Source organism: Tupaia chinensis, unplaced genomic scaffold (genome assembly GCF_000334495.1).
Source record: "Tupaia chinensis unplaced genomic scaffold, TupChi_1.0 Scaffold000275_1, whole genome shotgun sequence".
Classification (NCBI taxonomy): domain Eukaryota; kingdom Metazoa; phylum Chordata; class Mammalia; order Scandentia; family Tupaiidae; genus Tupaia; species Tupaia belangeri.
Genome location: NW_006159757.1, coordinates 6,150,211 through 6,173,777, shown reverse-complemented (window position 1 = coordinate 6,173,777; position 23,567 = coordinate 6,150,211). Strand labels below are relative to the sequence as shown.

The 23,567-nt window shown below is 38.0% G+C and overlaps 1 protein-coding gene and 1 pseudogene across 1 annotated transcript in view; one reads left to right on the top strand and one right to left on the bottom strand.

The window, feature by feature from the left end:
• LOC106735011 (transcription factor BTF3 homolog 4-like) overlaps positions 1-6,490 on the bottom strand; it is a 24,987-nt pseudogene extending 18,497 nt beyond the window's left edge.
• TAF3 (TATA-box binding protein associated factor 3) overlaps positions 1-23,567 on the top strand; it is a 229,043-nt gene that overhangs the window by 136,745 nt on the left and 68,731 nt on the right. The window lies entirely within an intron of this gene.

The window sequence follows — 23,567 nt, the reverse complement described above, 5'->3', positions numbered from 1 at the left end:
AGTGTGTGGTGGCTGGGCTTTTGCAATCATGGGTGTTTTGTAAAAGAGAAAATTGAGCATATATGTAAGCAATGGAGGGAAGGACCCATCTGTGTTGGAATCTGGCATTTAGGTTCCTACTTTCTTAAATTAAGTAAGATTTTACTTTGGAACATTTTTTTTTTGTTTTTAATAGGTCCATTTCAGTTATTTCTTGTCATTTCCCCCAAAAGTGTCAAATTCAGTACAGCTTCAAGGAGTCAGAAATATTTGTGCTGAGGTCAATTTCTTGCTTCACGAGTGCAGTCACACCATGTGGCTCCACTTCAGTTATATTTCAAGAGGTGACAGGTTGACATTTTTATTAAGTTCTATAATGTTCTATTAGTTATGTTATTATAACTTATAAGTCTGATTTGGAAGAAATCTCTCTATGAGAGGCAGGAAAAAGGAGAGTCAATCTAGCAGTCATCCATGATGATACATAAATTGCCTTTTGTAGTTTTCAGTAGGGCTTCCCACATAGAATGAGTATATAAATATTTCTTATCTGAAAAGATACTTGAGGTAAATATTTTATCAAATATATATTTTAGCCCATCTGCTTTAATTAAATTTCACTGACATATTTATAGGGCTTATCTTTGGTAGCTTAAGGGTTTTTTTTTTTTAGCTGAAATTTATAATATTTCTCTTTCAGCAAAAACATTTCTTAAGTGTATTTACATATGTATATGATACTGCTTCATGAGGGTAGCAGTACTGTGAGATGTTCTTACAGATTCCTGTAAAACCATGTCTCAGGCAGCGGAATATATATTAGAGCTTCAGGATGAGGCAGTCAAGTTCCTACCCTGAAGAGACTCACAGGCTAAGAGGAAAAACAATGTAAACACGGATCTCTTATTCATAGATGAGAAAAGGAATGAGGCTAACTACCAAGTACCTTCTATACTTAGGGAATATTAGAGTTTCCACACCAAGCCTGAAGACTGTATATTAGAGAAGAAAACAAAAATTCAAGGAAGTTAAGTGTTTTACCTAAAGTTGTTGAGTTACTACATGCCAGGATCAATATTCTAATCCAGGTCAATCTGATTCCCAGGACTCCTACTCTTTGTGTTCTGTGAGATGAAAACTGAAGATCACTCTCTAAACAGAGAGTTGTTTAAGATATGTTCTAAGTTTCTTCTTTTAAAAAAAAGTCTTATTTAGTAAGGAGGACATTCAGTGCTGTAAATTTTCACCCTTCTTTTACACCAAAGATGATATGAAGAATTGTATTGCAAAAAGCAGACTAACAAAAGCCATCAAAGGTTTTTAAGCAAAAAAAGACAATTCTAATGGCAGAGTTGATAGATGAGAGATTGGTGGTAGCAAGAAACTGGAAACCAGAAGACCAGTTAGTATTCATTTTAGTAATCCAGGCAAGAGATGATAAAAGATCTGGGCTGTAGCATTAATTATAATAGCCACCATTTATTAGAATCTACACACGTAATAGGCATCAAACCCGTAAGTGCTTCGGTAGCATTAACAAATGAAATGCTCACATGAATCCCATAATGTAGATGCTGTTCTTATCCCCATTTCCAGATGAAGCTTAGATACCTCCTCAAGTTCACAGAGCTAGGAAGTGATAAAGGCAAGGTTTGAAGTCAAGCCATGTGACTTTGAGCCCACATCCTTAACCATTGCTTTATACTGCTTTATGGCAATCAGAGTGGACTAAAGTTCACTAACTGGAGAAATGGGCACATGAATAGAATATATGAACTCTACTCTTTTTTTAAGAATTATTTTTATTTATCATTATTAACTTTGTAAAATTTGATCAGAGAGAGGGACAGTGAAAAAGCAAGCTGCCAGGTCTGGAGCTCAAACCATGGTCAGCTATGTGGTAGTCCAATACCCCAACCACCATGACACCTGCCAACCCCCAAATCTATTCTTTATGAAACCTAATTCACCACTGCTTAGGAGGCCACAGATTGCATTTCTAGAATACCAGCTTTCTGTATCTCTCTATCCCAAGTGTCCCATTCTCAGTACTCAGTACACCGTAAGCAACTAATGAATGTTAATTCCTTCTTGGCCTATTTTCTCTCTAAACTTTTATTTATTTATTTATTTTAATTATCTCTGATACTGCTGCCCTAATTTTGTTTGTTTGTTTGTTTTCTTTTCTTTTTAAATCTGATATAGGGCATAAGTCGGCTCACCAGAGAGAGATAGACAGAGAGAGAGACAGAGAGAGTGAGCGAGCGAGCAAGCAAGCAAGCAAGCACTGCTGACAGGGGAATAGCCACATTGCAATCCTTTCTTTATTCTCCTCTTGGCATTTTAGGCATCCATGCACATATACTCAACATGTTTTCAAGCTGCCATGTCTGGGACTCAAACATCACGACAGCATGTGGGATCTAGCTGCCTTAACCACCATGCCACCACTGACCTGCCCTAGTTTTCTTTTAATTGTACATAATGACTCACATATTTAATCTTTTTTGTTGTCCTGCCTCCCTGTTACCTCTTGATCCAGACCTCAAAATTTTCTCCTAATCTCCTATATGTCTAATAGAATTCTCGAATTTGTCCTGATAGAATTCTGGTCCTGAGCATCCAGCATGGCACCCACCAGCCACACGTGTCAGTAGCGCATCTGAAATGTGCTCATCTGACCAAGGGACAGGTTTCTTTTTTTATTTTAACTAATAATTTATTCATAATTGAAAAACCTTAAATATTTTGTGATATCTTGGGTATGTGGGTCTGCTTTTCCTTTTCAAAGTTTATTTCTTCCATGACAAAGAGAGAGAAAGAATATGAATTCTTAGCACTTAGCACCCAGCACATAGTAAATAAATATACAGCATACACTTACTGAAGGGAAGCTCCTTTTTTACCACCCTTTTCCACATGGCTTGCAGACCTTGTATCATGCTTCAGTGAAACAGGTACCGTTCAAAGGGTCTACATGCTGTGATCCACTCCCAGCCACAGCCAGCCCAGATCGTATGTGTGCCAGAATGTACAGAGAGACCTCAGGACATGAGCCTAGGGTCTTTCCATGCGGGTTCAGCATCGTGGAGTATTGTATTACCTCTGCACCACTGCAGCAGGCCTGAATCTACTTTTCAGCTGTAAATTTTCATTAAACCTACATAAAGATCAAATATTTCCAATGAAAATGTAGCATCTATAGGGGCTAGCTTGTGGTGTGGTGGTTAAGGCGCTGAACTCCCACATGGCTGACTGCAGTTTGAGTCCTAGACCTGGTGGCTTGCTTTCTCATTTTCCTTGTCTTTCTGTCTCTCTCTGGTCAAATTAAAAAAAATAACAATAATATAAAATAAAATAAATAAATATTTAAAAAAGAAAATATAGCATCTGAATTTGAAGTGTAATAGAATACACCCCAGATCTCAAAATCTTAGTATGAAAAGGAAGTATCTTTTCTTTAAATTTATTTATTTATTTATTCATTCATTCATTTTAGTTCAACCAGAGAGAGAGAGAGAGAGAGAGAGAGAGAGGGAAAGTGAGAAAGCAAACTGCCAGGTCTGGAACTCGAACTGTGGTCTGCCATGTGGGAGTCCAGTGCCCTCAACTACCATGCCACCTGCTGGCCCCAAGGAAGTACCTTTTTAACAATTCTTACATTGATTACATGCTAAAATAATATTTTTGATACATTAAGTTAAATATGCTATTAAAATTAATATTTAATGTGGCCACTGAACGGTCTAAAATTACACTAAGTGATTTGTATTAATGAGTCATCGGAAAAGTCATGATATATTTTTGCATAGAAAAAATACGTCATGACTTTTCTGACAACCCAATATATTTCTATTGGAAATTGCTGCTCATAAAATTTATTTCTCAGGTGGCTTATCACTCTCGTATTCCTTGTTATTGCAAACTACCACATTTTAGGTAACATGTTTGGTTTCCTAGTTTGTAAGTTTCTTGTGTATAAACATTTGAGGATTTTTTTGATATTTCAATTCTTAATACCCAGCAAGTAATAAGTAAATATACAACAGACATTTACTGAATAGAAACCCCTTTCTTGCCCACTTTTTCACATGGATTTTAGGCCTTGTACCATGCTTCATTATCCTTGCCAGTTCCGTGCTAGCTGCCGGGGATGCTTGAGAACCACCGGATTTGGATACCACTAGACACAAGATAACATGGGTTTGAAGAATAAATATTTTTTTGTTTTCTCTAAGTTCAAGGCACACAGGTGGTAGGTATTCAGTAAACATTAAATGCATGATTTGTGCCTTTTGGCTTTGTTCACCTCTGTGCCAGCTAAATAAAGTCTAGGTAGAGCTAAAAGTAAGCAAAAATTAGTTGTATGAATTTTCAGCTTTTTATTAGTATACATTTCAAAGCATTTACTAATGAATTTGGAATGACCATAACTATCACTCCCATCTATTAGCAAAGATATTCAAGAATTCGTGTAACCGATTTGCTTAAATGGAGGACGAGTGATTTAAAAACAAATTACTACCCCTTCGTAAGTCAAGTTTGAGTCAGCTTACTGTTATAGGGTTCTTTGTACTTTGAAAAGGGATGGGTTCCTGTGTTCTATCTGCAGTTGATTTGCATTAAAATGAAGAATGCAAAGCCATGAAATGTACTTTTGAAATTATTCACTCATTTTTAAAATCGTGCATGTTTGCATGTACCTACATATATGTATATGTGCTGGAGAGGGTAGAGGTAGAGAAACTAACTTGTTTAGGCATGATTGTCAATTCTCTTTTATTTTCTTTCTACTTATTGCTTTGGATAAACATTGGAATGCTGCCAAAAATTCAGGTGGCTGAATACTAATTCTGCTGAAATTAGATTGAGCAGCCATTCCCTGCCAATTTTCTGTCTAAATTATGCAGAAATTTGACTCTTCTAAGACATACATCTGGTCAAAAGTAGAGTCCTAATTTTCTAGTTAGTAAGATCTTCAGCAGACTAAGTATTATTGTTTTATACTTTTTATTTAGAAAAAGAAAGATAAGAAAAATGAAATGCAGTATACTACTCGTTTTTCTTATGTAACCCAAATGTAGACTTTCAATGGTAAAGGACATAACATTCATAACATTTTTCTGATATCGAAAAAGAGTGAGCCTCAGAAAACAATTAGTGCATCTTTCAAACCTACTATAGTTATTGAATAATTACTCAAATAATGGTCAGTAATGGAATACAAAGGGTTATCTCTTAGCTAATCCTCAAGTAATGGAATTGGTGTATCTCTGATTTTTCTCTTAGCCTTCCAGGGTTTAGAAGAATGAGACAAAAGTGATTATGGGAACTAGAGGGAGCCACTGGAGGCCACAACGAAAAGGAGACCTTATCTTAAGCAATTAATCAAGAAACTCATATTGTGGGACAATTATTCAGAGTTAATTCTAAAATGGCTTCAGAGCCTCAGGTCTTGAGATATTTTTTCCAGAATTTTGTCAAGGTCATTTAGAGCACTGGGACGATCTTACATTTGAATAAAGGTCTAGCTAAAAGTATATAGCTTACTCTGTATCTAGGAGTATGTGCAACATGAAAATGTCACATCAGACAACAGAAGTGTAGTTCTAATTTTTTAACCTTATTTTTATGGTAGTACAAAAGAGAATCAGACTTTATCCTAAAAATAAACAGCCTTTCTCAGTGTACATTCTTAAACACAGTAGCCTCCGGCATTATAGCGTTAGATGACTGTACTGAAGTTTCGGTTGATAAGTCCATTTGCCTCACTCACTTAGTTATGCTTCTTTAGTGAATTTTCATTTGTATGTTATTTCATATGATAATTGATCTCTTATTGGGAGTGGTTGTTGTAAGTCTGGTCAGTCACTGTTTTTCTCTTTTTGTAAATTTATTTTTTTCTTCTGTAAGAGAGAGAGACTGAGAGACAGGCACCCCCAACAGGGTCCTCGTGCTGCGATGCACCCCCAGTCTCAGCCAGCCAAGAACGTACGTGCAAACGAGTCCAGCATGCTCAGGAGAACCCAAGACAAGAACACGGGACCTTCCCCATGGAGGTCCAGTTGTGCCACTGCTATACTACCACCTGACCCCTCATCAGTCAACTTAAGCTTCATATTATTGTGACTTATTTTCTATTACTGGAAGAAAAAAACTGTTTTTAGTTCTTTTATTGGGTTGACAGAAAAGTTTTGACACATTTTTACATAGGAAAATACATCACGACTTTCCTGACAACCTAATATTGTCTTATCTAATAGTTTTAATCTACAACATTCACTGTTGCAACTCTTCTTTCTAATATTAATTTATACTTTCTTCTTCTCTCTCTTTTTAAACTGGCTTTCTTCCAACTTACTGGCCGTTTCATTTCATTCTCCTTCTCGGGATCCTCTTCTGCTATTACTTTACATTTTGGTGTGCTTAGAAATTCCACTTCTGGTTCTCTGCTCATCTCACTGCATATTCCCCAGATGAGGTTTCCTGCACTCATGGCTTCAGCTACCATGGTAGGCAGTATCACCTCGTAGATAGGAGCTTTCATCCAGTGGATATTAAAGCTCACTCCTCTAAATCAGCTACTGTTAGATACTAGAATTACAGTCTAGAATTTATAGTCCCTGCCCTCATAAAGCTTATTACATTTAGTGGGTAAAACAGAAAATTGCTAAGCAAACATCATCTGTTACTAGATAGAGATGAATACAATGGAGAGGAAGCAGCGTGCCTGGGAGATGAGGAGATTGCAGAATGTGCTGATGATGGGGGACAGCTTCTTGGAGAAGGTAGTATTAGAGATCTGAATAAAACGAGAGAAGGAGCCATGAGAGACCTGGAGGGAGATTGCTCTGGACAGAGCTGGGTGTGGGAGCAGCAAGTAGGGTCAGGTCCTAGAGGACCTCATAACAGAGCCTTGGAAGGGAGTCATGGTGTTATTCTGATTGTGACGTGATACCATTAGAGGCTATTGAACAGAGGAATGATCTGATTTAAGATTTGGAGCTGGAGGGTCCATTCCAGCCTCATCCATCACTTAGCTTTACTATAAAGGTAAATAATGGTCACATTTAACGTTGGTTTTAGCCACAACTATAAACGAGGTCACATAAGTACAGTACAAGTATTGTTCACAATTCTGTCTCTGAAACACTATAATTTCCTGGCATTCCCTGAAGCACTCTAACTTCCTGACATTTTTTTTTTTTAAATCAAAGCAAATTTAAAGTAAGCTTCAGTAGTAAGTGTCAGATACAGTACAGGAAACAGGAAAGATATTAACAATCAATTACGAATTGTAACTATTTGGGAGTTATAGGCTGACCAGAGAACACCAGCCTGGGCATAGGGAAGGAAGGATGCTAGGGAAGAACAGAATGCATTGGCATAAAGGTCTCTGGGGGAAGACTTTTTGTGACATGGAAACCAAGGGTGGGATTCTGGGGCTAAGTTAGAACATTCTAGATGTGGCTAGTTCTTTGAGTTAAACTATAACTTGTCCCAATTTGGATTTGGAAAAATGCCTTGCCAGATAGTCACAATGTTATAGTTCATAAAGCATATTTTTTCTTTTCATGAAATGCTTCTGAAGACTGGAATTACTTTCAGGCATAATCTTTATTTTATATCAGTGGTCTAGGGGCTGGCAGGTGGCATGGTGGTTAAGGGCGCTGGACTACAACATGGCTGACCATGGTTTGAGTCCTGGACATGGTGGCCTGCTTTCTCTCTCTCTCTCTCTCTCTTACTCTGTCCCTCTCTGGTCAAATTAAAATAAATAGTTAAATAAAACAATTCTTTTTTTTTTCTTTTTCTTGGAGAGGTTTTCGCTACAGGGCGCGTGCGCTCGCCAGACAGAGAGACATAGAGACAGAAAGTGAGAAATCACCTCCCAGGGGGGATGGTCACGCCACAATCCCTTCTCCTCCATTCTCCTCTCGGGATCTTGGGCACGCATGCACACGCGCCCAGCATGAGTTTTAAGCCACCGGGTCCGGGACATGAACCGTGGTCGACTATGTGGGAGTCCAGCGACATAGCCATTATGCTAACTGCTGGTTCCCAATAAAACAATTCTTGAAAAAATACATTAAATTAAAAAAATTAAATCAGTGGTCTATAAAAATACTCATTGTCAATGAATTACTATCCACATAATCATATATAGTTGATCCTTCTTCTGTACAGATTCTGTTATGAATTCGTGTATTCACCGAGGTGTATTTTCACCCTCAGAATCAGTCATTTCAGGACATATACAGAATGAGAAAAATTAGGTCATTTGCCATTCACATTCCCAGCGGAAGTTGAACATGGACACTGACTCTCTGCCTGCTTGTTTCAGCTCTCACACTGCAAACAGACGTCTTTTTCATGATCTCTTTGCTACTGTATTTTTTTACATTTTCCTGCTTTTTGCTGGTGATTTTATTTAAAATGGCCCCCAAACATCTAGTGTTCCCAGGTACAAGGGGCTGTGAGCAATGAGTTGCAGTATTGTTATCTGTGACTTCAGAGTTAATTAATCATCATCATATTTAAGGTGTTTTTAAACAGCAGCACATATAAAGCAAGGTTATGTATTGATCAGTTGGTGAAAATGCCATGATCAGAGGCTCTCCAGACCTAACTCTGTATTGTGCCCAGAAGTGATGGTTTAGTGTTCCCTAATTCCTGTTGGCAGTGACTCTGTAGGACATTACCACTGCAGATAACAAGAAGTGGCAATATGTGTGTCTGTGAATACATAGCTAACATGCTGCTGTGTAAGCCAGCCACCCCAAAATGTAACAACTGTTTAGTAGCTCTCAGTTCTGTTAGTTAGCATTTTGGGTTGGTCACATGTACAGTTCTTGATGTGGCTATGCTCACTCAGACATCTGTGGTCAGCTGGTGATTGATGGCTGGGGCTTTGGGCCATGCCCTTCTCTTTATGCAGTAGGCTGATGTGGGATCATTTGCTTTGTAGTGGTTTCAGCATTCCCAAGAGCAGCAAGAGGGCAAGTCCTAGTAAGTGCTTCCCAAGCCTCTCCTTCTGTCACACTTGCCATTTGCGACCAATTGGCCAAAGCAACTCATGTGTCCACCCAAATTCAACTCTACTTTTTGATGAGAAGACTGGGACTAGCCCATTAAAAGTCAAAGATGCGAGAAAGTGAAGAATTCCTGTTCTTTTCTATAGTCTAACTTGTGTATTAAACACTTGACTGGATTCTTTACAGGAATGAAATCTTTGTCTGTTTGTTACTCATAAGCCAAAGAAGAGAATAGCCCCATAGCCTTGTGGTTAAAGGAGTTGAATCCCACATGGTTGATCATGATTTGAGTCTGTGCCTCAGCGGCTTCAAAAACATGCCAGGAGCATGTGCATGCATACCCTAAATCCCAATAAAATGGACAAATGGAGGAGAAGAGACTGTAGCAGGACTTTGTCCCATTGGTGGGTGCTTTCTCCTTCTCTGTGTCTCTCTCTGGTGAGTGCAAGTGCCCTTTGGCATTAAAAAAAAAAAAAAAGCCAAGGATAGCAGGTGATATAGTGGTTAAGGCATTAGACTCCCATATGGCCAATCATGGTCCAAGTCCCAGACCTGACAACTTGAAACTCACACCAGGCATGTGTGCCCAAAATCCTAAGAGGAGACAGGATTACAGTTTGGCTATCCCCCCTGGGGGTGATTTCTTGCTTTCTCTCTCTCTCTCTCTCTTGTTCTCATAGCATCCATGCCCTTATAGCAGAAATCTCTAAAAAGGAAAAAAAAAAAAAAGGTAGTATTTGCTCTTAACCTGAATTGGCATAAGGGGAAATTGAAGTTCAAAAAGATGAAACAAACACATAGCCAGCCCATCATTGGCAGCGACACATCACACATGCCTATATGACTGTGAGGTTTTTATTCTTTCTCTACTGTTTTACCTTCTGACAGATGAATGGCTGATATGCCATAATTTGTCTTATTATGGGAAGGTGGGGAATAGCAGTAACATTAATTTCACCAATACAAGGTAGAAACAAGAAAAGAAACTTATCCTATGCATAGTTTTATTATTGAGTAAATTTAAGAAAATTGTGATAGTAGTGATCTGTGAATGTGTGGTACTTGATTTTAAATTTGATTTTGCACAAAAGACTTCATCATGGATATAGAATCTTAGTTATAACAGAATTTATTCTGAAAGACTTAAAGAAAGATGATTAAAATATTAGTGATATTGACATTGTCTGAAGAGATCTACTTGTATTTATTTCTTGTAAAAAAAAAAATCCACAATATTACCATAGCTAGGCCCTATTATGCTATTGTAATCATAGTTGAACCGAGAAGGGTGATTAACGATAGCAATTTATTGTATCTGAGGAGGAGAGAAAATAGGAGATGTTGTCGTTATCATAAATCATATCATAAATAACCAAAAAGAAGCACTCAGAATGCTTGTGTGGTGTCAGCAGCCAGCCCTTTCAGGCACGTTAGCCCAGGATGTAGCCATAGAAACCCCAAAGTCATATTGTTATCTTAGTCTTGCTGCAGTTATGTGATACAACAGTATTAACATATAGATTAGGCCATTTATAATACTAGGTGTCATTTCAGGTTGGCTTGCTTATATAGCATTTTAGTTTTTTATTGTGCAGAATGTTAGTGAAATAGTGCTTTTCTTACAGGTCAGTGTGTACATAGGTATTTATAACACATCATCTTTACTATTAATTTATCGTATTATTGATTGGTTGTACCTTATGAATTGTCATTGCCTAATTGTCTTGTCTTTGCTAGTGATTTCATTTATTAAGTAAATAGGTTTAATTTTTTAAAATACATACCCATTTATACACATTGAGTTGTGTGGCGGTCTAATTTTTGTTATATTCTGTATAGGAAATTTTTTAAATATTTTATGAAGAAATACAAAGGGAATAACATTTTTTAAGCCTCAATTGGAACTAAAATGAGGTAAAATGTTACCATGAGTTAGTTTTGTTATGTTTCATTTTTTGCATTATTCTCTTCCTTCCTCAGGCATCTACTGTCTGACTGCCTATTTTTTCTCAAATGCCTCATGTCCCCTTCCTCACACCATTGTTCTACCACCTAAGCCTGCCCTTGGCCTTCCTGCCAATACCCAGGATTCCTAACCCACTTAGTCCTTAACAGTCCATCAGATTATTTCATTTACGTTATATTTGCTTAGTCTTTTCACCTCAAATAATAGAGTTCTTCTTTTGTTAACTTCGCCATCTTAAGAATATTTTTAACAGCAGCATTTTAAAGATACTGTCTTTATTCTAAGACATTAATCAAGTGGTCAGAATTCCAAGCACTGTTACCTATTAGTCAGTGAAATAGGAACAGGATGGCTCTGTCCTGCCTTTAGATCATTCCACAAATGTGGTCAACTGTGTGTAAGGTTGGCCCTTTTAACAAAGATCTTCAGCTCTCTGATGTAGGGGATCAGTGACAGTGCTTAAATTTTACAGAGCAAACAGGTTTTGAGAGATTGAATAGTCTGTGCAAGTTGTATTGTGCTCTGGGAACAGATTCCAGGTGCCATTTCCATCCATCTCCCTTCCTAGTCCACAGCATTTTCATTTCTGTCCTCTCGTCCCTTGATATGTACCCTTTCCTACCACTTGAACTGATAGCCAAAAGATGTGGTTGATTCTTAGGGCAGGATATCATGGGTTATGTGACATAATAATAGGATCTAACTTATGCACACCACAGTGGCATTCAGAAGGCACCTAATAGGTGAGTGGATGAATGAACTGCCATTTCAAGGAACTGTTACAATAAATACACCTAATATCCAAAGAGAAATTCTAGGTTTTTGGTTCTGTTTTTCTTTTTAATTTGTCAGAGGGTGCATGTGCGCGTGCACAACCGAGAGAGAGAGAAAGCCTACCCCCATCAAGAATGGTCACATTGCAATCCTTTCTCCTCCATTTCTACCACCTTTCAGAGTATTGAGACACACATGCACATATGTCCAGTGTGTTTCTGAACTAATGGGTTAAGGACTCAAACCACACTATAGGCCATGTGGGATTCAATTCTCTTAACCACCAGGCCTTGGGCTAGCTCAAGAAAGATAGGGTTTTTTGTTGTTGTTTGTTTGTTTGTTTTGTTCTGTATTTGCCAGAGGGGCATGCACTTTCACCAGAAGAAGAGAGGGAGAAAGCAAACCCAATGGGGTGTGAAGATGCTGCAATCTCTTCTCCTCCGTTTTTCCCTTCTGTTAAGATTTGGGGCATGCATACTCACATGTATGGCATGTTTTTCAAGCTGTCAGGGCTGGGATTCAAACCATGGTTGGTCATGTGGGATCTCTCCTCTGTTAACCACCAGACTATGGGGCCAGCCTTAAGTATTTTTTTTTTAAATAGGTCCTTAATTTAATTAATTAATTTATTTTTAGAGAGTTTTGTTTGTTTTTTGCTGTATTGTGCTTGTGCTTGCTAGAGACGGAGAGAGAGAAAGAGCAAAATAACCCCACAGGGGAGATGACTATGGCCACAATCCCTTCTCCTCTATTCTCCTTTTGGGATCTTGGGCATTCATGCACATGCACACATGCTCAGTATGTTTTAAGCCGCCAGGTCTGGGACTCAAACCACAGTCAACTACATGGGAATCCAGCAACATAACCATTATGCCATCTACTGCTCCCAAAATAGACATTTTAAATGATCTTTTCATACTTCTCAATAAAAGGAGAATCTATTATGAAAACAAGTAGGAAAATACAGTAATATAGGACAGTTGGTGCCATCATTGTAGAAATCAGTCTCTGCTTATATATTTCAAAAAAAATCTTAAGTCTGTCTTTACATATATTTTTGATGAAATATATGCAGATGGCATTTTATTATCCCATTAAGTTTAGAAATACAAGTACTATATTTTCTGCTTAGTTTGAGAATATTCCACTGAATTTTAAGTTGTATGCGTCTGTGGAGTTAATGAGATAAAAAGCTTTCATGCCATGTGCAAACAATTTTCTCTTTTTCCTAATGTGTATGAGCTTTTTAGATTATAGTGTTTCTTGAAAGGCATTTACTATTCTAGTTAAAAAGATATTTTGTTCTAAGTCAATATTTAAAGTAGCTTAGAATTAACCTCTTCAAAATCCCTTTGGTGTGTTCAGACCTTACTGCATTGTTTTGTTTTTGTTTGAGAAGTTTGTTAAAGAAGCATGTTTTTCTCATTATTCCTCAGGAAAACATAGGGAGTGTAGATTATTTATTTGTGTGATTAATGAAGGAAACTTGGAATGAAGTTTCTAGTGTCATCAACATTCTGAAGTTTTTAAAAGATGGACTTTAATATGAATACATTTTGTTTCTTTTATGTGATTAAAACAATTTGACAGTTGTTTTGCAGTTACACACTAATGTGTTAAGGTAAAAGAGTGTGAAGTCTTAGTTGCAGATAGTTCTGAAAAATTATAATTATGTAATAGTATATAATTGTATAATTATCACATAATTATATAAGGTAAATATTAATAATTGGCTAATCTGGGTGAAGAGTATTTATGAGTTCTTTGTAAAATTTTTACAACTCTTGGGACCAGCAGTTAGCATAATGGCTATGTCGCTGGACTCCCACGTAGTCAACCGCGGTTCACGTCCCGGACCTCATGGCTTAAAACACACCGGCGCGTGTGCGTGCGTGCCCAAGATCCCGAGAGGAGAATGGAGAAGAAGGGATTGCAGCGTGGCCATCCCCCCTGGGGGGTGATTTCTCGCTTTCTGTCTCTCTGTCTCTCTCTGTCTGTATGGCGAGCACACGTGCCCTATAGCGAAAACCTCTCCAAAAAAATTTTTTTTACAACTCTTCTATGAATCTGAAATTATTTTGAATTAAAAGTTAAGTGATTTTACAATCAAATGTTTGTACATGGAACCATTGATAATTTAAATAAATTACTTTAGAAAGCATCTCTAGCTCTACTTTCCCATATATTAAGATAAGATATCCTGGACCAATAGTGGTATGGAGGGTAAGGTGGTTGACTGGATCCAACGTGGCTAGTCGACCCCATAGCTTGTGTCCTGGACCCAGCAATTTGAAAATTTCTGCTGGGCGCTTGTGCATGTGTATCCAAAATCCAATGGAGAAGGGATTGTAGCATGGCCATTCCCTATAGAGGGTGAGTTCTCACTTCTCCCACCCCATCAGTGTCTATCTGACAAGCACATGCACCCTATAGCAAAACCTTTAAAAAAAAAAAAAAGAAAGAAAGAAAGAAAAAAGATATTCTTCTACCAATTAATTTTTAAAATTCTATTAATTTATTTCATGGGAGAGAGACAGAGAAAGACAGATACAGAGAGAGGTATCCCATACAGGGTCTTCACACTGTGACATATCCCCAGTATCATCCTGCCCAGATCATAGACATGTGTGCCCACCGTTCTTAAAGATGTCCCACCATGAAAACCAAGGACTTTTCTTTTTTTTAAGAGAGATTTTTTGTGTTTTTTGTTGTTTTGTTTTTGTTTTTGTTTTTGTTTTGCTGTAGGACACATGTACTCACCAGAGAGATGGAGAAAGACAGACACAAAGCGAGAAATCATCCTCCCTGGAGGATGACCATACTGCAGTCATTCTCCTTTTGGGATTTTGGGCACACACGCACACGTGCCAAGCAAGTTTTAAGCTACTGGATCTGGGACTCAAACTGCAGTAGATTATTTGGGAGTCCAGAGACCAACCATTATGCCATCCGCTGGTCCCCCAAGGACCTTTCTTATTTAGATTTGCTTGCTTTACCCCGTGCTACTATGTGATCTCTAAATATGTTTCAAATTGTATTTCTGTGGCGATGAACTTGTGCCGAGTCTTTTATATTATTTCACATTGTTCCCCCTTTTTTTGGAGAGATTTTTGTTATAGGGTGCATGCGCTCGCCAGAATAACAGAGAGAGACAGAGAGACAGAAAGCAAGAAATCACCCCCCAGGGAGGATGGCCACGCCGAAATCCCTTCTCCTCCATTCTCCTCTCGGGATCTTGGGCACACATGCACAAGTGCCTGGCGTGAGTCTAAGCCTCGGGGTCCGGGACTCGAACCGTGGTCGACTACATGAGAATCCAGCGACATAGCCATTATGCTAACTGCTGGTCCCTTGTTCCCCTTTTTTGACTGGTGAAAATACATACTATACATGTGAAACATCTGGTGGAATGAAAAATTCTTCCTGACTATGAAAGTTTATTCTTTCAATTGTAGCATTCATATTTTAGTGGATCTATATAAACAACATGAAAAATAGGATTATTGGTAGTAGACATGAACATTTACCAGTAAGTTAACATTTTTTTGAAAACAGGGATTCCTATGCTGGTTTAAGTGAGATTCTCCATGTCTTTTTGTATTTTCCCTTCTTCCTCTTTTTTTCCCCCTCCTCCCTTCTTCTCCTCCCCCCTCCCCTCTTCCCCTCCTCCTCCTGTCCTCCTCCTCTCCTCCTCCTTCTCTCCTCCTCTTCGTCCTCCTCCTCTCCTCCTCCTCATCCTCCTTTCTTGATACAGCTTATGTGCACATTCATATGAGAGAGAGAAGAGTACCTTCCACAGGGCTTCATCATACTGTGATCCCCTTCTTCCAGTCCTCCATCCTATCAGATCTTGGGCATTCTCACATATACCTGGTGTATTTCAAGCCGAGCGGCCAGGGATTTCAAACCATGGTCGCTTTATGGGATCTGGCTTCTCTTGAGCATTGCATTACTGCTATACCACAGAGTCGACCTGGTGTCTTTATTATTATTATTGTTATTATTAGCACCTGTTTTTTTCTCCTGAAAGTGTAAGTATTAGAACATCATTTATGGTGTTCTCTGATGAATGATAATGCTAATAATGATTCATAACAAATATTATAGTTTTGAATTTTTAGAGTTCTCAAACATAAGAAAAACAAAAGTCATATCAGTGTTAACTTTAACCAAATTTTAACACGAGTAGAAAAGAAGACAACAGTTTTATGAATAATTCTTTACTACACTCTTAGTAACATGAGCATTAATACCCAAACTAACAGGAATATCCATTATTCTTAAAAAGTCTTCTCAACAGCTCTTGCTACTTTCATTGCAGGATAGAGTTATTAGCACAAGTGGCTCAAGTGGTTTCCATTTGACCTATGATGCTAATTGTGGACTTGATCTATTGTCGTATGGATTTACAGAGATTATGGGAAGGGTAGTTGGTTTTTGTTTTTTAATCTTCTCTAAAAGGATTGTAAGGTTACTTTACAACATACATGAATCTTATTTGACCAGTATTATTTAGAAAGTTGAATATTTCCTCTAATTCCTGGTCAATTTTCACTATGCTTTTCAGGGTAAATGATCAGAATCAGGGAAATAAAGCAATTAGAAGTTGAAGAACTTAAACAAGTCTCACTAATGATCAGTTTTTTTTTTTTTTTTGAGAGGTTTTCGCTATAGGGCGCGTGCGCTCGCCAGACAGACAGAGAGAGACATAGAGACAGAAAGTGAGAAATCACCCCCAAGGGGGATGGTCACGCCGCAATCCCTTCTCCTCCATTCTCCTCTCGGGATCTTGGGCACGCACACACACGCACCCGGCGTGAGTTTTAAGCCACCGGGTCTGGGATGTGAACCGCGGTCAACTACGTGGGAGTCCAGCGACATAGCCATTACACTAACTGCTGGTTCCCTGATCAGTTATTCTTGAACTACATTTCTCTCCAGTATCTATCACATATGTACAGAAAAATCTTTTCCTTGAATTTCAAAATACTTAAATAGTAGAAAAATGAATTCTTAGTTCTCTGGAAATAAAACTATTTGGGCCAATAGGTAGCACAGAAGTTAAGGAGACTGGATCCCACATGACGGACTTTAAGGTATGAGTTTCAGACCTGGTGGTTTGAAAATTATGCCAGGGGGACCAGTAGTTAGCATAATGGCTATGTTGCTGGACTCCCATGTAGTCGACTTTGGTTCAAGTCTCGGACCCAGTGGCTTAAACTCACGCCTGACATGTGTGCGTATGTGCCCAAGATCCCGAGAGGAGAATGGAGGAGACATAGCCATCCACTCTGGAGGGTGTTTTTTTTTGCTTTTTGTCTCTCTGTCTCTCCCTATCTTTCTGGCAGGTGCACATGCCCTGTGGCAAAAACCTCTCCAAAAAAAAGGAAAAAGAAAATTATGCCAGGCACGTGTGTTTGTGCACCCAAAATCCCGAGAAGGGCTTGTGGCATGACCGTCCCTCTTGGGGGTGATTTCTCAGTTTCCCTTTCACTATCTCTGTCTCTTTCAGGTGAGTACACATGACCTATAGCAAAACATTAAAAAAAAAAAAAACTTTGAGATGCTTTTTATATCATGAGATCACCCTTTTGACTTTGTAATACAGCTTTTCTTGTGTCTGAATTGATGTTAAAGTAAAAAGGGCTTGTGACTCATTTTTTTCTGTTTTTGTACTTTCATATAATAACATCAAGATCAGTTACCTTGTAATATTGAACTCCCACTGAACAAATTATGCAGTTTTATAGTAAAATTGTTTCCACAGGTGAGTATAGGAAAATATTTAGACACATAATAGGATTTTTAAAAACTTGCCAGAGGGCGCATGTGCTTGAGTGGTGGTGGGGAGACCACCCTCCATGGACCACACCATAATCCTCCCTCCCCTATTTCTATATATTTGTTTGTTTGTTTATTTACAGTCATTCACTGTACATCAGTACAGTATACAAAATGAGATTTTTTTCCATCCAGTATACATTGTATATTGACTCGATCAAGGATATAACCATACATGTTATCATCACAAATAATTTTCTGTTTCTTGTTTCTTATATATTTTGTTTTTTCTTCCGTGCCTTGATTCCCTACCGCTCACCCTCTGCCAATTCTCCCACACCGTCTCTGGTATGTACAGTTGTTTTCCATGCCTTTTTTTTTTTTTTTCTCATTTTACTGATTCACTAAATATCTTAATTTAAAGACTTTGAATAGCAAGCACAGCTGATACATACATATTTATGAACGCATGTCTGACTTTAGCTGTAAACTTCAGTGAGTAAAGTGAACATTCTGTAAAGTAGCACCTCGCTGAGGCTATATAGTTTACTCTAAACATTAAATAGGTTTAATAGGTATTTTTAATGTATTTTTTAATTTCAAAAAGAAGTTTAGTTTTAATAGATCAAAATAAAAAAATGTTAAGAGAAATTCACTTAAAACTTAAAAGCCAGGGGACCAGCAGTTGGCATAATGGCTATGTTGCTGGACTCCCATATAGTCAACCGCAGTTCGAGTTCCAGACCCAGTGGCTTAAACTCAAAGCCGGGTGCATGTGCATGTGTGCTCAAGATCCTGAGAGGAGAAGGGAGGAGAAGGGATTGCGGCATAGCCATCTCCCCTGGGGGGTGATTTCTCGCTTTCTGTCTCTCTCTCTCTCTCTCTGTCTTTCTGGCAAGCACGTGCACCCTATAACAAAAACCTCTCCAAAAAAAAAAAAAAAAGAGAGAGAGAGAGAGAAAAAGAAGGGAAAAAAAAACCTTAAAGTCAGGAAAAAGGTTAGGATTCATTTCAAATACTAGGTAGATGAACCTAGCAACAGTTCAAAAGAAGACAAAAATTCTTAAATATGAAAATGAAAGCATCAAAGAAAATCAATAATGTTTTAGTCTAAAGTAAAAAAAAAAATCTATTTCACTAGTTCAGACTCATGTAACTAATCTCTCTTCTGTTGAATTTGCAGTGTTACTGGGGTCTGATCTTTCCATCTAAATTATGGAAGTTACCATTCAACTTCGGATTTGTCCCTGTCATTAGGCTGGCTATTCTCTGGGTTGTTTCTTGAACTCTTATTTCTGTGTGTCCGACTTTAGTTTTCCTGGTATAGCACTCCCTTCAGCACTTCTTGGAGAGCTGGTCTGGTATTAGTAAATTCTTTCAGGTTTTGTTTATCTGACAATGTTTTTGCCTTTTTTTTTCCATATGAAAGATAATCTTGTTGGGTATAATATTCTTGGTTGAAATTGTTTTTTACTTACCACTTTGAATATATTTTCCCATTTTTGCTTGCATTGTTTCCTATGAGAGATCCAATGTTAGCCTGATGGGATATCCTTTGAAAGTAACTTGACATTTCTCTCTTACCAAGTTTAGTATCTTGTCTCTGTCTGTGATTTTGGTCAGTCTGGCTACAATGTGCTTTGTGGAAGATCTTCTGGGGTTGATTCTATGTGAGATCCTTTGTATTTCTTGGGTCTGGATATTTGAGTGCCTCTCTAGGTTTGGAAAATTTTCTTCTAGGATTTCATGGAATAGATTATCAATTGCCCTTACAAGTTTCTTCACCTTCTGGGATACCGATGATCAGGATGTGTGGGCATTTAATGGTATCTAGCATTACTCGTATGTTATTCTCATTTTGGGGGGTTATTTTCTCAGTCTTCTTGGTGAATTTTTCTAGGCCAGAGGTTCTATCTTCTACACCTGAGATTCGATCTTCTGCATGGTCTAATCTGCTTTTGATATTTTCAAGGGAGATTTTAATTTCCTGTATTACAGCCTTCATCTCTAACAATTCTGTCTGATTCTTTTTTATGATGTGTATCTCCTCTTTCAGATCATGCAAGAACTTCCTCACCTCCTGGAACTTGTCTCTTTTCTCCTGAATCTTCTGGAGTTTGTTGTCTCTATTCTCTTATATCTCTGTTAGCTTTGTCACTATGGATATTTTAAATTCTTTATCTGACATTTCCATGAATTCCCTTGTATTCTTTGTAGAGAAAAAGGAGTTATTCTTTTCCATTACAGGAGAGATATTCTCTTGGTTTCTCATATTTCTTGTGTGTCTGTGGTGGTTTCTGGTCATCTGATGGATTTTATCCATTTTTATCCATTTTTTGGAGTTAAATCTGAGCATTCAGGAGAATGCAGAAGGAGGTGACCTGCAGTCTATAAATAGTACCATTTTTCTCCCTTTGCACAGCTGATTCATGAAAACTGAGGATTAATCTGACCCTAAAAGTATTCAGATATTTGGCTACTGAGCACCTAGACATATCTAGAAAATCAATGTATGGAGGCTGAACAGAAAAGTGAGAAGGGTAAAAAGAAAAAGAAAAGGAATAGAAGAAATAAAGAAGAAAAAAAAGACAAAAATAGTAAGAAAAAGAAAACATTTTTGTCAAACAATGAAAACTGCGAGGCACACTTGTGCACTGCACTAATGGGGCCACTAGAACTCAAATATAGATGGCTGCTGATTGGTTTATCCCATAGGGGGCAGCAGGAAAAGGCAAGAATTAGAAAGACAGACGAGCAGCAGAGAGCTAAGTTTTTAAATTAAAAAAAAATAATAAATAAAAATAGAGATAGATCGAAAGAGAGAATAAGTAGGGTGCTCTAACTGAATAGACCTGGGGAGGAGGAGGGTGAAGTCTGGGCAGAGGATATATTTCTCCCTCCTCATAGGATTTTGGGCATGCATGCACATTGCAGTCAGCATGTTTTTCAAGCCCCCAGGTCCAGGACTCAAACTGCATGATCAGTCAAGCAGTCAGCCATGTAGGATTCTGCTGCTATAATTACTAAGTCACAGGTTGATCTGCTTACAAGATATTTTACAGATTATTAGTAAATGGTACTGATTATATACATGCAGACAAAAAATACTTTAACACCATTCAAACTAAAATTAACCTGTACCAGTGGTAAAGGGTTAAACCCTTCAATAACCATCACATATTTACCTCATTCCAAACTCAGAATGTAGAATTAAAATTATTCATATAATAAAAAGCCAGAAATTCATTATGCATAACCATCATTATGCATAACCATCAACTAAGTCCGTATTTGATCAGGCAGAAGGTAGATCAACTGTATTATACTTTTTTTAACTTTGCAGTGTTTAGAAAAAATTAAATATATGCACTCAAGTGGAAAACTTTCATACCAGGAAAAGGAATGAATAAGCATGGGACATTTCTACAACAGTGAAAATGAATGAACCTCAGCTACCTGCATCAGCCCAGGTCAATCTCACAAATGTAATCTTGGGTGAAAAACATCAAAGAATGTTATTATGATACCACTTATATAAAGTTCAGAAACAAGCAAACTGTATATAAATGTCGTTAAAACTTTTAAGAAAACAAGGAAATGAAATATTAAAAAAAAAAGAAAGAAAAAGGCAATGTGGGAGTCAACCTGGGGGCCCGGGATAGAAGTGGAGAATGTAGGAGGCTAATGGAAAAGGGACCAAAGGAGTTGGAATGCTATTGCTAATGTTCTGTTTCTAAAGTTAGGTGATTCTCTGAGAGGTATTCATTGATCATTAAGGTTTATACCTTCATGTACATCGCTTATACCCACTGGTAGGTATCAGATAATTTCTAGTGTAAAAAATGGCTTTGAAGGGCAGGCCCTGTAGCAAAGTGGTTAAGCTTTGTTCATTGGGAGCCCTATCCCACATGGCTAACCACAGTTTGAATCCTTGCCCTGATGGATTGAAAATATGCTGGGCATATGCCCACCAAAAATCCTGATTGGAAGGTGAAAGGGAGGAAAGGGATTATGGCATGATCATATCCCACTGGTGGATACTTGACTGCTCTTGCTCATGCTCTCTCTCTCTCTCTCCCTCCCCCTCACTACCTCCACCTCTCTCCCTTCCTTCCTCCCTCTTTTCTTCCCTCCCTCCCTCTCTCTCTCTCTCCCTTCTTCCCTCCCTCCCTCTGGTGAGAGCATGTGCCCTCTGTCCCATAATTAATTAAGTGGAGTAAATAAAGAAAGTATCAGCACATAATTTCCCAAAAAATAATAACTATCTTTATTCCTTTTCCTGTTCTTATTACAGTTTAAGGCTTTTTCTTTAGAATTTTTTGTTCATTCTGGTTGATCTGGACTCTATGATTTAATCTTTTATATAAAGTCTTTAAAAGTGTGTAGGAAGGGCCAGCAGGTGGTGTGGTGGTTAAGGTACTGGACTCACATCCCACATGGCCTACTGTAGTTTGAGTCCTGGACCTGAGACTTGCTTTCTCACTTTCACCATCTCTCTCTGTCTCTAGTGAATTTAAATAATAATAATAAGTTAAATTAATAATTCTCTTTTTTGAAAGAGATTTTTGTTATAAGGTGTGTGTGCTCACCAGAGAGACTGAGAAAGACAGAGAGACAGAAAGCGAGAAAATCACCTCCCAAGGGGGATAGCCACACTGTGGTCCCCTTCTCCATTCTCCTCTAGGGATTTGGGGCATGCACACACAAGTGCCAAGTGTGAGTTTCAAGCTGCCAGTCTGACTCAGACAGCAGTTGGCCATGTGGGAGGTCCAGCACCTTAACCACTATGCCACCTGCTGGCCCCAAATTCATAATTTTTTTAAAAAATGAGCACAAGATTCTAAATTAAACTAATAAAAATTAGAAACTCATTGTTTTTTTAAGAAACTGTTTTAAAACTTTAGTATTTTAAAGTATTTCTTGTAATAATTTAGTTTCATAATTCATTTCTAATCCTTTACATCACGTAAAGCTTCTAGATGAGCAGAACTTGGCAGCAAGGACTTGAAATAAACAAAAAGTGAAAATAAGCAATAAAAATAAGTAACAAAAACAGAATAACATTGCCTCCTCCCCCCATAGGGGGGAGAGACAGAGGGGAAAGTGAGAAATCACCCCATGGGGGGGATGACCATGCCACAATCTTCCATTCTCCTCTTGGGATTTTGGGCATGTATACACATGCACTTGGCATGATTTTTCAAGCTCCTGGGCTAGGACTTGAACAACTGTCAACCATGTGGAAGTCCAGAGCCTGAAGTACCACACCCCCTACTGGCCCCCAGAATAATACCTTTTAGCTTCTAAAGTCTAACTTCAAGCTTTATATTAGTTTTTTTTCATTTATTTAAACATGAACTAACACCACTAATTTTTTTATGCTTTTATGAATTACTTAAGCTCTAAATTCAGAATGAACCAGTGTATTTTCTAAAGTATTTGTACAAAACCATTCTTTTCTGTTGTTTTAGTCAAGCCTCACATACTTTGTTTAGTTCAAATGACTATTTGATAGCCATCTTGCTAATCTGATAGAATTGTACACTTGTAAAATTTCAAACATACTATATGGGAAATTCAAATTGCTGAGTTCTTATTATGAAACAGGCTTATATCTGGAGGACCTGGAACTGTGTTACTAGTAGTCCTGGGTATCCCCTCAAGAGCAGTTCCTCCAGTACCTTCTAAGGTCCTATCCAGGGCATCACATCCTCGGGACTGATCTCAATCCTGAGCAGTCTCCAGAGGGAGAAGAGCAAGGTGAATTTTGCCATGTTTTAAAAGCCCATTTGCTGCCTAAGCCAAACCTTGGTCTTTCCACTTTGGCATCATTGGGATTCATGAACCTCTGGAGCAGAAGGAGGTTCTTTGAAATTTAGCAGTATAGTACTAATAAGTATTCTAAAAATTTTCATTCACTTTGGGAATATCCTAAAGCAGTCTTCTTTCTGATTTTTTTTTTCATATGTTTACCTGTTAGCTTTTGAGCAGATTCGAAGTCTATCTTGGCATTCTGATAAGAATAGGGAAAG